This window comes from Triticum urartu, chromosome 2A, assembly GCF_056163025.1.
Source record: "Triticum urartu cultivar PI428250 chromosome 2A, HENAU_Tu73, whole genome shotgun sequence".
Taxonomy (NCBI): Eukaryota; Viridiplantae; Streptophyta; class Magnoliopsida; order Poales; family Poaceae; genus Triticum; species Triticum urartu.
Window position 1 is genome coordinate 31,461,481 of NC_141874.1, and position 11,509 is coordinate 31,472,989.

General features: G+C 41.1%; 1 pseudogene; it reads right to left on the reverse strand.

The window, feature by feature from the left end:
* Positions 1-1,239: 1,239 nt before the first annotated feature.
* LOC147983230 (F-box protein At5g49610-like) lies at positions 1,240-2,462 on the reverse strand (annotated as a pseudogene).
* Between the last annotated feature and the right edge of the window lie 9,047 nt (positions 2,463-11,509).

Consider the following 11,509-nt stretch of genomic DNA (forward strand, 5'->3'; position numbering starts at 1 on the left):
TAAGCATATATTACTTAAGTACATTCCAGCAAGTAACAATTCCATGCTAAACATGTAAATCAATTCCATGTATAAATACATGTACAATTCAAATGTGGTATTCCGAATATTAACAATTCCAAGCAATTTGAATATAGTTGCAGGACACATAATTCCAACATGACCCTCTTTTGTGTTTATTGGAACTTCGAACCCACCATTACTGTTTGTTGTGGATACTCTCCTATTTTTTTCACATGGAGTACGCACGTTTCTTTTTTTTGGGAGAACATTTACTAATTTATTCCAAACACAACTATATCATCTTTTCATTAAAATATTCAAACCTGTTACTAATTTGCCTATGTCATTCCTGATGTGTGAAGATAACTTTAGCTATGCTGAGTAGCAAATAAAATTTGTGCTCTATTTTTGGGAGTAATTTATGTTTGTCTCTACAACTCTTTAGGTTTGTTGCTACCATTTTCGTTGTTCTATCCTTAAGTTCTACCACCCCCGCAAGGAAGTCTATCAACAAATTTACTGTCTGAATGGCAGTTTGGATGGATCCATTACTCTATTGTAGTTCATATCTCTTGCATTTCATTTTCTATATTATGTTGCATTTCAAAATCAGCTCATGTGAATCTCTGAACGGATCTACTCCCTCCGTTTCAAATTATAAGATGTTCTAACCTTTTTCTAAATCGGATATATAGACATGTTTTATTGTGTTTGTTCACTCATTTTAGTCTGTATGTAGTCCATATTGAGATATCCAAAACATCTTATAATTCACAATGGAGGTAATACATTTCTTTGTATGTCGGTTGAATTCGGTCCTTATATATTTGGGTGATGCAAACTAATTTAACCAGATACATAAGTCTTTGCATTAGCTCTTCACATGTGCTAGTTCAACCATGGAAATGAACATGTACTCCAGAGCGCAATGGAAATTTTACGTTGCATGCAAGTACTATGTACTTCTTGCAAAGGCAAAATAGACTAGGATGAAAGCAAATGATGAAATGTGCAATAATTCTGTAGAAGTTATTCATAGTTTGCAACATACTATAGCATATATGACTGATGCATTGAATTCTCGAACCAAAATATCGAGTTCATATAAAAAGCTCTGACAAACCAGGCACACCCGGTCCCCAGCGGCATTAATCTAAATAAGAATGACTAGACACCAAACACTTCGAGGCACATCAAAGTAGAACTTCAGCTCATGATAAAGAAAAGAAGCAGTGTCTATGGCCATATGGAATAATTCCTCTCATCATCTCCTTGTAGCATCGCCCAGGCACCATAATCTTGCATTGCAAAGAAAGGAAGTTGACAAATGTTCTCCTGAATGCGAAATGGAGTAATATGCATATGGTTTTCTTCGTCTTCATTCCACTCCATCTTTCCAAGAAACTTACCACCAATGTCACAATGCAGAACACATCCTGGAAACTCGATCACCATCTCACACTCATTAAGTGTAACAATCTTCAGTACAGTTCTCGCCCTTAAATTGAGCGACGGAAATCCATCCAATGCCATCATGTTAATACTGTAAATGAGAGTCCATACCTCATCTTCGTAGTCATGCATAACATAGATATCTATAATGATGCCATCATGACTACTGCAAATACAAAGTGCTCCGTCCAACTCCAACAGTGACATCCAAGGGTACTGTCGGGGAGGATGGGACGACCACCGAAATGTGTCATCCTTAGTGTTGAATATCATTATGTTGCTAGGTCCATTGCTAATATATTGTCGTCGTAATAACCAATGAAGGTTGTCGCGGTAGAGGACTGTTGTATTGTGAGAACATGTGAGCCCACCCATTACTACTTGTTGCAATGGTGGTTGTTCTATAGGCCTCGGTTCATTGGCTCCCACTGCAATGATGTAGAACTCAACCGTGAAAGTGAAAAGATCATCGTTCCTTGTCCAGATTGAGTAAAGCACCTGGTATCCTCCAGACGGACGATGTTGGTATAATCCGGCAATGTGAACCCTTCTACCTTGTAGGTCTTGTTCATGTAGCAGTGGTAGAGGAGCACGTTGGCGAGTACTTGGATTGCAAACTTCAAAATGTCCCTCCCAGTCATGGAAGGAGATTATAAGGAAGCCATCACATACTGCATAGATCACCAGGTTGTCTTCGTGGGGACGGGTGTTGGGATACCGGAGTATGGTCCGACGATTGAGCTTGCGACTTGCGGCACCAGGACTAGTGTGACAAAAACAGAGAGATGGTGGTCAAAGACATGGCCATCACTCTTGATAAGGTGAATGACTAGGAGTGACGGCTGGTGGTGGTGGTGCGCCAGGAGGAAGTCCTTGGTGGTGGTGGCATGACGCCACGACTTGCGGACAGCACGACACCGGAGGATTTTCTCTACCGGCAACCTAACGAGTATCTCTTGGATGATGATCGACTTGGGCAAGTCGTCGAGGACGGTCATGCTATAGATGTTCCGCGAGGGGTTTGATTGTTAGTGTTGTGACAAAAAAGAGGTAAAGGTTAGCAAATATTTGGTAGCTAAATGGGGTTCTTCTTTTGAATAGAATGTTTTTTTGTGTAAATTACACTACATACCAAAATATTTATACTTTGATGAAAACATTACAGGGGCACATGTATTCTGAACTGATTCAGTAAAGCTGAAAAAGTTTGAAATCTCTTCAAACTTTGGTCAGATATGAATGAACAATAAGTAAAATTTAGCCCATTTGGCCCAACCAAGATATGAAAACTTGAGAAGTGTTTCCCAAAGCGACGGATTGAAAAACCTATGCTGCACCACCGTTGTTAATGAACTTGTTAGGCAACAAGTAAAAAAGGTGGGAAAAGGACACTTATAGGCGAGATAATTTACCATGGTACATATATGGAGGAGGAAGATGGCATAGATAGATAACTATGGTAGCATACCGCTAGTGCCATGACTGTTTTCCATTGTATCTGGAAAAAACTGGGGTAAGGAAAGGGGGAGAGGGTGATATTAGCTAAATGAATAGTTGGATGGACGAGATAGATAAAACATACCAGACGTCGCGGTCATGCATGAAGCTTCTCACCTCAGTGAAGGAGGCACTCCGACGAGCATTGGGTTTTGGTGTGGTTCCTTGGTTTAGTGAGGCCGAGAGGAACAACACAAGTAGCTTTATATGAACAAGATTCAATGGATGGAGGCGAGTCCCAGTTTTACCAGCGAACACGTTATGGGAAGTATTAATTAGGTTCCTTTTCTTTTCATCGTTGTAACTTATCCTATGTTATTTACTTTTAGAAAACGTCAAGACACATTTTTTTCCTTTTTTGATAGTGTAGCAGGTAAACAAGCGTTCCTTTCCAACAAAGGATTGAGAGTTGTACTGGAATTCAGAACATGGAAGTGGAAGAGAGGAAGAGATGTAAGTTCCTACAAAGTGATTTTGTTTAACGTTAAACCAATACTAGATGCGCACTGCTACGTGATACGTCTCCAACGTATCTATAATTTTTGATTGTTCCATGCTATATTATCTACTGTTTTGGACATTATTGGGCTTCATTATCCAGTTTTATATTATTTTTGGGACTAACCTATTAACTGGAGGCCCAGCCCAGAATTGATGTTTTTTTGCCTATTTTAGGGTTTCGAAGAAAAGGAATATCAAACGGAGTCCAAACGGAATGAAACCTTCGGGAACGTGATTTTCTCGCCGAACAAGATTCAGGAGACTTGGACCCTACGTCAAGCAACCAACAGGGAGGCCACGAGGTAGGGGGGCGCGCCTACACCCCAGGCGCGCCCTCCACCCTCGTGGGCCCCCTGTTGCTCCACCGACATACTTCTTCCTCCTATATATACCTACGTACCCCCAAACGATCAGATACGGAGCCAAAAACCTAATTCCACCGCCGCAACCTTCTGTATCCACGAGATCCCATCTTGGGGCCTGTTCCAGAGCTCCGCCGGAGGGGGCATCCATCACGGAGGGCTTCTACATCAACACCATAGCCTCTCCGATGAAGTGTGAGTAGTTTACCTCAGACCTTCGGGTCCATAGTTAGTAGCTAGATGGCTTCTTCTCTCTTTTTGGATCTCAATACAATGTTCTCCCCCTCTCTTGTGGAGATCTATTCGATGTAATCTTCTTTTTGCGGTGTGTTTGTTGAGACCGATGAATTGTGGGTTTATGGTCAAGATTATCTATGAACAATATTTGAATCTTCTCTGAATTCTTTTATGTATGATTGGTTAACTTTGCAAGTCTCTTTGAATTATCAGTTTGGTTTGGCCTACTAGATTGGTCTTTCTTGCAATGGGAGAAGTGCTTAGCTTTGGGTTCAATCTTGCGGTGTCCTTTCCCGGTGACAGTAGGGGCAGCAAGGCACGTATTGTATTGTTGCCATCGAGGATAACAAGATGAGGTTTTTATCATATTGCATGAATTTATCCCTCTACATCATGTCATCTTGCTTAAGGCGTTACTCTGTTTTCATGAACTTAATACTCTAGATGCATGTTGGATAGCGGTCAATGAGTGGAGTAATAGTAGTAGATGCAGGCAGGAGTCAGTCTACTTGTCTCGAACGTGATGCCTATATACATGATCATACCTAGATATTCTCATAACTATGCTCGTCAATTGCTCAATAGTAATTCGTTCACCCACCGTAAAATATTTATGCTCTTGAGAGAAGCCACTAGTGATACCTATGGCCCCCGGGTCTATCTTCATCATATTAATCTTCCAATACTTAGTTATTTCCTTTGCTTTTTACTTTGCTTTTATTTTACTTTGCATATTTATCATAAAAATACCAAAAATATTATATTATCATATCTATCAGATCTCACTCTCGTAAGTGACCATGAGGGGTTGACAACCCCTTATCGCGTTGGTTGCGAGGAGTTATTTGTTTTGTGCAGGTACTAGGGACTTGCGTGCAGCCTCCTACTAGATTGATACCTTGGTTCTCAAAAACTGAGGGAAATACTTACGCTACTTTCCTGCATCATCCCTTCCTCTTCAAGGAAATCCAACGCAGTGCTCAAGAGGTAGCAAGAAGAATTTCTGGCGCCGTTACCGGGGAGGTTCGCGCAAGTCAAGATTTGACTCCCGACAACGAGCCATTTCTGGCGCCGTTGCCAGGGAGTCTACGCAAAAGTCAACATACCAAGTACCCATCACAACCCTTATCTCCCGCATTACATTAGTTGCCATTTGCCTCTCGTTTTCCTCTCCCCCACTTGACCCTTGCCATTTTATTTGCCCTCTCTTCTCGCTCGCCTTTCTTCCGCGATGTCTGAATCAAAAAGGGTTGGGAGTTCTCTCCAGAGTTTTAGTACTTTGGACAACCCTTCTATTCTCGCTAAGCTCATAAATAAGGATACTATGGAAAAACCTACCGAAGTTATCAATGAGAATCTTAATAATTTTGATGAAGATGATTCTGGAATTTTTCGTTATTTACTTGATGAATCTTTGAAAGATGCTTGGTATAGACTATTAAGGATCAGGGCTAGCTATGTGCCTCAATACCAAATTGAAGTTTACTTAAAAAGCTTTTATAATGCCCTTCCTTCTTATTTTAAGCATGCCTTAGATTCTATATTTGAAGAAGGTTTTCTTGAAGGGGATGTCGTAGACACTTATGAAAAAATGAAAACCATATTTTGGCACCCCATGAATGAGAAAGTTGAATCTACATCTCTTTTGCTCTCTTACCAAAATGAATCTATTAAAGAGATAAAGGCTAGCCTAGATACAAATTTCCGTAACATACTTAATATTTCCTATACCATTAATAGACATGTGCTTTATCAAAATAGAAGGATTAATTCTATAGATATCAAGTTTTCTCTTTTCTTTCCTAATACCAAAGATGGCAATACCTAGATCTATCCTTGCTTTTTATGCCTAGCTAGGGGCGTTAAACGATAGCGCTTATTGGGAGGCAACCCAATTTTATTTTTATTCCTTGCTTTTTGCTCCTGTTTAGTAATGAACCTAGCCTCTGTTTCGGTTGTGTTTTTTTGTGTTTAATTAGTGTTTGTGCCAAGTAGAACCGTTGGGAAGACTTGGGGAAAGTCTTGTTATCTTGCTGTAAAAAACAGAAACTTTAGCGCTCACGAGAACTGCTGCCATTTTTATTTAGAAAGTGTCATTTAGTTAATTATTTTTTCAGATGATTAATAGATAAATTCCTCACTTCCATCAATTTATTTTAGAATTTTTGGGGTTCCAGATCTTGCGCTAGCTACAGATTACTACAGACTGTTCTGTTTTTGACAGATTCTGTTTTTCGTGTGTTGTTTGCTTATTTTGATAAATCTATGGCTAGTAAAATAGTTTATAAACCATAGAGAAGTTGGAATACAGTAGGTTTAACACCAATATAAATAAATAATGAGTTCATTACAGTACCTTGAAGTGGTCTTTTGTTTTCTTTCGCTAACGGAGCTCACGAGATTTTCTACTTTAAGTTTTGTGTTGAGAAGTTTTCAAGTTTTGGGTAAAGATTTGATAGATTATGGAACAAGGAGTGGCAAGAGTCTAAGCTTGGGGATGCCCATGGCACCCCCAAGATAATCTAAGTACACCTAAAAGCCAAAGCTTGGGGATGCCCCGGAAGGCATCCCCTCTTTCGTCTACTTCTATCGGTAACTTTACTTGGAGCTATATTTTTATTCACCACGTGATATGTGTTTTGCTTGGAGCGTCTTGTATGATTTGAGTATTTTCTTTTTAGTTTACCACAATCATCCTTGCTGTACACACCTTTTGAGAGAGCCATACATGATTTGGAATTTGTTAGAATACTCTATGTGCTTCGCTTATATCATTTGAGTTGTATAGTTTTGCTCTAGTACTTCACTTATATTTTTTAGAGCATGATGGCGGAATTGTTTTATAGAAACTATTAATCTCTCATGTTTCACTTAGATTATTTTGAGAGTCTTAAATATCATGGTAATTTGCTTAAATAATCCTAATATGCTTGGTATTCAAGAATAGTAAAAAACTTTCTTATGAGTGTGTTGAATGCTATGAGAAGTTTGATGCTTGATAATTGTTTTGAGATATGAAGATGGTGATATTAAAGTTGTGCTAGTTGAGTAGTTGTGAATATGAGAAATACTTGTGTTAAAGTTTGTGATTCCCGTAGCATGCACGTATGGTGAACCGTTATGTGATGAAGTCGGAGCATGATTTATTTTTTGATTGTCTTCCTTATGAGTGGCGGGCGGGGACGAGCGATGGTCTTTTCCTACCAATCTATCCCCCTAGGAGCATGAGCATAATACTTTGCTTTGATAACTTGTAGGTTTTTGCAATAAGTATATGAGTTCTTTATGACTAATGTTGAGTCCATGGATTATACGCACTTTTCTTCCTTCCACCATTGCTAGCCTCTCTAATATCGCGCCGGTATCATAAACCCACCATATACCTTCCTCAAAACAGCCACCATACCTACCTATTATGGCATTTCCATAGCCATTCCGAGATATATTGTCATGCAACTTTCCACCGTTTCGTTTATTATGACACACTCCATCATTGTCATATTGCTTAGCATGATCATCTAGTTGACATCGTATTTGTGGCAAAGCCACCATTCATAATTCTTTCATACATGTCACTCTTGATTCATTGCATATTCCGGTACACCGCCGGAGGCATTCATATAGAGTCATATTTTGTTCTAAGTATCGAGTTGTAATTGTTGAGTTGTAAGAAAATAAAAGTGTGATGATCATCATTATTAGAGCATTGTCCCAGTGAGGAAAGGATGATGGAGATTATGATTCCCCCACAAGTCGGGATGAGACTCCAGACGAAAAAAAGAGGCCATAAAAAAATAGAAAAGGTCCAAATAAAAAAATGAGAGAAGGGACAATGCTACTATCCTTTTACCACACTTGTGCTTCAAAGTAGCACCATGATATTCATGATAGAGAGTCTCTCATTTCGTCACTTTCATATACTAGTGGGAATTTTTTCATTATAGAACTTGGCTTGTATATTCCAATGATGGGCTTCCTCAAAATGCCATAGGTCTTCATGAGCAAGCAAGTTGGATGCACACCCACTTAGTTTCTTTTGTTGAGCTTTCATATACTTATAGCTCTAGTGCATCCGTTGCATGGCAATCCCTACTCACTCACATTGATATCTATTGATGGGCATCTCCATAGCCCGTTGATACGCCTAGTTGATGTGAGACTATCTTCTCCCTTTTTTGTCTTCACCAAAACCACCATTCTATTCCACCTATAGTGCTATATCCATGGCTCACGCTCATGTATTGCGTGAAGATTGAAAAAGTTTGAGAAAGTCAAAAGTATGAAACAATTGCTTGGCTTGTCATCAGGTTTGTGCATGATTTAAATACTTTGTGTGGTGAAGATAGAGCATAGCCAGACTATATGATTTTGTAGGGATAACTTTCTTTGGCCATGTTATTTTGAGAAGACATGATTGCTTTGTTAGTATGATTGAAGTATTATTATTTTTATGTCAATATTAAACTTTTATCTTGAATCTTTCGGATCTGAATATTCATACCACAATTAAGAAGAATTACATTAAAATTATGCCAAGTAGCAGTTCGCATCAAATATTCTGTTTTTATCATTTACCTACTCGAGGACGAGCAGGAATTAAGCTCTGGGATGCTTGATACGTCTCCAATGTATCTATAATTTTTGATTGCTCCATGCTATATTATCTACTGTTTTGGAAATTATTGGGCTTTATTATCCACTTTTATATTATTTTTGGGACTAACCTATTAACCGGAGGCCCAGCCCAGAATTGCTGTTTTTTGCCTATTTTAGGGTTTCGAAGAAAAGGAATATCAAATGGAGTCCAAACGAAATGAAACCTTCGGGAACGTGATTTTCTCGCCAAACAAGATCCAGGAGACTTGGACCCTACGTCAAGCAACCAACAGGGAGGCCACGAGGTAGGGAGCGCGCCTACCCCCCCCCCCCCCCCCAGGCACGCCCTCCACCCTCGTGGGCCCCCTGTTCCTCCACCGACGTACTTCTTCCTCCTATATATACCTACGTACCCCCAAACGATCAGATACGGAGCCAAAAACCTAATTCCACCGCCGCAACCTTCTGTATCCACGAGATCCCATCTTTGGGCCTGTCCTGGAGCTCCGCCGGAGGGGGCATCCGTCACGGAGGGCTTCTACATCAACACCATAGCCTCTCCGATGAAGTGTGAGTAGTTTGCCTCAGACCTTCGGGTCCATAGTTATTATCTAGATGGCTTCTTCTCTCTTTTTGGATCTCAATGCAATGTTCTCTCCCTCTCTTGTGGAGATCTATTCGATGTAATCTTCTTTTTGCAGTGTGTTTGTTGAGACCGATGAATTGTGGGTTTATGGTCAAGATTATCTATGAACAATATTTGAATCTTCTCTGAATTCTTTTATGTATGATTGGTTATATTTGCAAGTCTCTTTGAATTATCAGTTTGGTTTGGCCTACTAGATTGATCTTTCTTGCAATGGGAGAAGTGCTTAGCTTTGGGTTCAATCTTGCGGTGTCCTTTCCCGGTGACAGTAGGGGCAGCAAGGCACGTATTGTATTGTTGCCATCGAGGATAACAAGATGGGGTTTTTATCATATTGCATGAATTTATCCCTCTACATCATGTCATCTTGCTTAAGGCGTTAGTTTGTTTTCATGAACTTAATACTCTAGATGCATGCTGGACAGCGGTCGATGAGTGGAGTAAAAGTAGTAGACGCAGGCAGGAGTCGGTCTACTTGTCTCGGACGTGATGCCTATATACATGATCATACCTAGATATTCTCATAACAATGCTCAATTCTGTCAATTGCTCAACAGTAATTCGTTCACCCACCGTAAAATACTTATGCTCTTGAGAGAAGCCACTAGTGAAACCTATGGCCCCCGGGTCTATCTTCATCATATTAATCTTCCAATACTTAGTTATTTCCTTTGCTTTTTACTTTGCTTTTATTTTACTTTGCATCTTTATCATAAAAATACCAAATATATTATCTTATCATATCTATCAGATCTCACTCTCGTAAGTGACCATGAAGGGATTGACAACCCCTTATTGCGTTGGTTGCGAGGAGTTATTTGTTTCGTGCAGCCTCCTACTGGATTGATACCTTGGTTCTCAAAAACTGAGGGAAATACTTACGCTACTTTGCTGCATCATCCTTTCCTCTTCAAGGAAATCCAACGCAGTGCTCAAGAGGTAGGACTACGCGTCGGCTGTTGGATCTGATGGATTGAGCGTTCGAGGGTCACCATCTACCACAGGAATGTTGGGGAACGTAGAAATTTCAAAAAAATGCGTACGCACACACAAGATCATGGTGATGCATAGCAACGAGAGGGGAGAGTGTTGTCTACGTACCCTCGTAGACCGACAGCGAAAGCGTTATGACAACGCGGTTGATGTAGTAGTAAGTCTTCACGGCCCGACCGATCAAGCACCGAAACTACGGCACCTCCAAGTTCTAGCACACGTTCAGCTCGATGACGATGCCCGGACTCCGATCCAGCAAAGTGTCGGGGAAGAGTTCCGTCAGCACGACGGCGTGGTAACGATCTTGATGTTCTACCGTCGCAGGGCTTCGCCTAAGCACCGCTACAATATTATCGAGGATTATGGTGCAGGGGGGCACCGCACACGGCTAAGAGAACGATCACGAAGATCAACTTGTGTGTTTAGAGGTGCCCCCCTGCCCCCGTATATAAAGGAGCAAGGGGGAGGGGTGGCCGGCCACGAGGAGGCGCGCCAGGGAGGAGTCCTACTCCTACAGGGAGTAGGACTCCCTCCTTTTCCTTGTCCAACTAGGAGAGGGGGAAGGAAGGGAGAGAGGAGAGGAAGGAAAGGGGGGCGCCCCCCCCCTCCTTGTCCAATTCGGACTAGAGGGGGAGGGGGCGCGCGGCCTGCCCTAGCCGCCCCTCCTCTTCTCCACTTTGGGCCCATGAGGCCCATTAACCCCCGGGGTGGTTCCGGTAACCCCCCGGTACTCCGGTTTTATCTGAAACTTCTCCGGAACACTTCCGGTGTCCGAATATAGCCGTCCAATATATCAATCTTTATTTCTCGACCATTTCGAGACTCCTCGTCATGTCTATGATCACATCCGGGACTCCGAACAATCTTCGGTACATCAAAATATAAACTCATAATGAAACTGTCATCGTAACGTTAAGCGTGCGTACCCTACGGGTTCGAGAACAATGTAGACATGACCGAGACACGTCTCCAGTCAATAACCAATAGCGGAACTTGGATGCTCATATTGGCTCCTACATATTCTACGAAGATCTTTATCGGTCAGACCGCATAACAACATACATTGTTCCCTTTGGCATCGGTATGTTACTTGCCCGAGATTCGATCGTCGGTATCTCAATACCTAGTTCAATCTCGTTACCGGCAAGTCTCTTTACTCGTTTCGTAATACATCATCTCGCAACTAACTCATTAGTTGCAATGCTTGCAAGGCTTATGTGAT